Genomic DNA, 4,002 nt, shown 5'->3' with positions numbered 1-4,002 from the left:
CTAAGCAAACCTGCTTCCTTCCTTTTGTTTTCTATTTTATTTTTATTTTAAGCAGCTAATATGTGCCTAATCAGCGAAATACGTTTTCATTTAAAAGCCAGTAGACTGCAGCTGAATCCGATGAAATCCGATGTAAGGATAATTTGGAGAATTCAGAAACGCTGAGTCAGCAGCGGAGCCCATCTCCACGGTTCCAATATTGTTTCTAACTCCCGCTGCTGTGTTTCGCTTACTGTTATACCGATTGTGTCGTGTAATTATTGTTTTCCAAAAATGTAATTACATTTTTTCCTTTGTTTCCTTTGCAACGTTAAATCTGCCAAACGCCTGACTAAAGCAGCTCCAGGAAAGAAAAAAAAAGGGGGGGGGGGGGGCAAAGAGAAAAAAAAATAACGGAAGGAGGTCTCTTTCTGTCTTTAACCAAAGATTTTCTCTCTCAGGCACCTTTTTGTATCAACGGTTTAACAAAAATACCGGTACATGTGGAACAGAAATCTGGGAAAGCCCAGCCCGGCTTAGGGAAGGTTTCAGCCCCCCGCAGCCCCCCCGTGTTTGTGGGGCGCCTTTCCCTCCGGCCCGCAGCGCTGCAATCTGCGGGGAAAAAATTATAATAATACTATATAATAGTAATAATACTTCTAGCCTGTGCTGGGGGATGCTGTCTCTGGCGCGGGGGGCTCGGGGCCTCCCTCCGCCCCATCTCTGCAGGGACAAGCGACGCCCGTGGCCCTTAGGCGCGATGCAACGGTGACGGGCGGGGTGTCCCCCTGCCCCTCCGGGGGAACAGATTAGGTCTGTTGCCGTCGTGAAGTTTGGGGTCGGCTGCGGGTGGAGAGAGGAAGAAAAAGAGAAAGGACGATGCTGCCCACCCCCAGGGAAGCTGCCTCGCTCCTTGCCAGCATCCTTTCGGCGTTTGTCACGCCGGAGCAGCGGCTGCCAGCCAGGGATGGGTAACATATAGGATGCGGGAAGGGTGAAACCGCCCTCACCCAGGCGTGAAGATCAGTGTGTCCCCCTGCGGCTTGCACCTGCTTCAGCCAAAAGGGTGCAGTAGGGGCGCGTCCCACGGCCGCTAGCAGACCTCCTGCTGAGGAGCGTATCGGGGGGCTTCGCTTTTTAAGAGAGGGGAGAAATGGGGCGAACATCCCTCTCTCAGCCGCGGCAGCTCCTGGCTGCGGGGGTCTCAGCACAGATGTAGGGGCAGTCCCCCCCCCGACCCCAGATTTTATTTCGAGCAAACAACACTCCCCCGGCCGGCGGTTGCATACGAGACGAGTAATTGTGCTCCGATGCTTAAATAAATCATTGATGGGTGAAATTACACATGCTCACTTAAAACGTAATGTGATTAAGAGATTATGGGATCGCAGTTAATGTGTCGCCTCACGGCTCCTGGACGCGGTTCCTGACACCAGAAATCCCGTGCTCCGGGGGGGCTGGCTGAGCAGGGAACCCTCCCAGCTCCGCTTTGCGCTCGGGGGCTTGCAAACAACTTCGGGGGCTTGTTTGGGTCTGGGGGAGAAAAAAAAAAAAAAAAGTTAAATGGAAAGGCGGGGGAAGGGTCCGGCGCGGGAGAGAGGCTGGGACTGCGCCTGCAAGCTGATTACCTCTCATCTGAAAGCTGCTCCATTTCCTCACGCATCGGGTAAGTCCTTTATCATGAGGTGGCACGAGCCCTGCCGGGGGCTATTGGTAGCCCCGAGGAAGGAGCCGGGATGGCAAGCGGGATCCTATCATCAGGCTGCATAATAACCCCGGGCTCGCCACAGCTGCGCTGTGACCCTTTGTGATGGAGCCGATAGCACTAACATGAAATAATGTCCTCCTTTTGGGTGTGAAATTACCATGTTTATTAATTGAGCTAGACATGAGTTTTACCTTTTTCTTTCCGAGCCATGAAAATTCGTGATTCGGGACAAATGTCTCCCTTCCCCCCCCCCCCCCCCCCCCAGGTTGCGCTGCCAAGGGGGCTGAGCGAGCAGGATCAGCTGGGGCGATGGATTTTGGAGGATCGCGCGGGACCAGGCTCCCCGCAAGTTCCGAGCAGGTTCACGCACCCCAAACAAACCCCACCCCACCTTTGTGGGGGCTCGGCAGGGCCTTGCAAAACGCCCCCCACCAGGAGGGAGGCCGGGGCGAGATGTGCCCAGGTGGGCGCAGGGGCCGCGGGCAGGGATGGAGGAGCGCAGCTTTTGTCCTTTCCCCATGCACTTTGTTATTGTTCTTATTTATTTATTTTTGCCTTGCAATTAGGCTTGTAACGAGCTTAACGCACTACGTGTTTCTGGGCCAATAATACTTGTATTTAACCTAATTAAAGCCGACCTTTGAAAAGATCTGAAATATAAACACGCCTCCGTCCCCTACAGCCCCCTTTCCGACTCTGTTTTAGCAATTTAACGTTTGAACCTCTGGGCTGGAGCATGCAACCTTTCACCAGAGCACAGGGAGGGGGGGAAGAAGCGAAGTAGCAAAAACCTGCGGATGAGGCAGAGGGACCGGCTTTGCCCCAGCATCCGCGACAAATGCCCGGGGAGGCGCCCCCCTTCTCCTTCCTCCTCCTCCTCTTCCTCCTCCTGGAGGTGGGCAGGGAGCGGCCTCGCATCTCGCTGCCCCTCGCCCCCTGCTCTCGCGGCGGGGGGAGCTCCGATCCCTGCGCGCTCCGGAGCGCCGCGATTTTCAGTGCGGCTTCTCCAGGCGCAGCCTCCCGGGGGCAGGTTTGGGACCGCCTCTGAGCGCCGGCACTCGGCGGGCGCAAATGAATGGGCCCTAAAATGTGCCTCCCAGCCCGCCTGCCTTCCCTTCCCAACCAAGGTGATGCTGAAGCCCCCTAAATAAATCCGTACCGTCTGGGTGTGTTTTTACGCCCGTCACGTGTGATACGAGCAAGTTTATTTCCAATGAAAACCCATTCTCGCAAAATTTTAACCTTTTTTTTTTCCGATTAAAGGGTGATTTAAACACTTTTGTCAGAGCAAAACCGAATATACTTTTTTTTTTTAACTAGGTAATCAAAATTGTCCTGGGATTTCTTTTTTTTCCCGCTGAATGACATTACAAAGAATTTTGTTAAAGAAAGCCAGACTAATTGCTGCCAGAAGAGTCTTTTCATAGAAAAGTCTGGTTTTCATAAGGCACTTTCTGTGGGTGTTGCGGATAAACCTAAACCTAGCAGAGAGGGGAAAATTAGCCTTTTTTTTTTTTTTCAAAGCCGATTTTTCTCAGCAGCGAAAAAGCTCCGTGCTTAACAAAACTGTCCAGAGATTCACGGTGCGAGGGGAAAAAGCCGGAGCTGCCCAAGCGCCGTGCATCTCCCCTGTGCGCTCCCACGGCGCCCGGCCGGATCCAGCCCCGCTCCCCTTTGCTCTTTGCCCCGCCGGGGGGTTAACAAACCCATCTCGCTCGTCCCAACCGTCGGCCTCCCCAGGGAGCCGGCATTTTGCAGGTGGGGTCGGGGCAGGAACCCCCCACCTAAAACCGAGCATCCCCCCCTTCACCCGGCGGGGGCAGCTGCGCGGAAAGTAGAGGTGAGAAAAAGCTGGGCGGTCCCGCAAAGATGTGAAAATCCCGCGGATCTTGGATCCTTCTCTTTCCTTCCTCCCGTCCTCCCTTCCTCCCTTCCTTCCTTCCTTCTTTCCTTCTTTTCGCTCCCTCAGCTCCTGGGAGGAATTTTCAAGCCCCCCACCCCACCCTCGCAACACCCACGACCCCCTCGCCTGGAGGGAGGAAAATAGGGAAAGAAAGGATGCGTGCTGCCACAGCCCTACGGAGGCTGCCCCTGCCCCAGGGCACCCCCTGTCCCCGCTGTCCACCCCGGGTCGGATCCAGCCGGGGGAGGCCGAGGGCATACCTCTCGCTCCTGTCCCATCTCATTTGGGCTCTGGCCAAACCTGGGGAAAGGAAATGCCGGCCGCCACTTCTTGCAGCGCAGTCGGGTCGGTTTTATTTTTTTTCCTTTTTTTTTTTTCCCTTCCACCCCCCCCCCCCTTTTTTTTTTCCAGC

The 4,002-nt window shown here is 54.7% G+C and overlaps 1 long non-coding RNA gene across 1 annotated transcript; it reads right to left on the bottom strand.

Moving 5' to 3' along the window:
- Positions 1–604: 604 nt before the first annotated feature.
- LOC136790121 (uncharacterized) lies at positions 605–1,943 on the bottom strand. Its single transcript, XR_010829422.1, has 3 exons — positions 1,608–1,943; positions 990–1,512; positions 605–822 (listed from the first exon to the last, which is right to left on the bottom strand). It is a non-coding gene; the product is annotated as an uncharacterized lncRNA (long non-coding RNA).
- Between the last annotated feature and the right edge of the window lie 2,059 nt (positions 1,944–4,002).

The sequence above is a fragment of the Anser cygnoides genome, chromosome 2 (genome assembly GCF_040182565.1).
Source record: "Anser cygnoides isolate HZ-2024a breed goose chromosome 2, Taihu_goose_T2T_genome, whole genome shotgun sequence".
Taxonomy (NCBI): Eukaryota; Metazoa; Chordata; class Aves; order Anseriformes; family Anatidae; genus Anser; species Anser cygnoides.
This window is presented reverse-complemented; position numbering and strand designations above follow the sequence as displayed.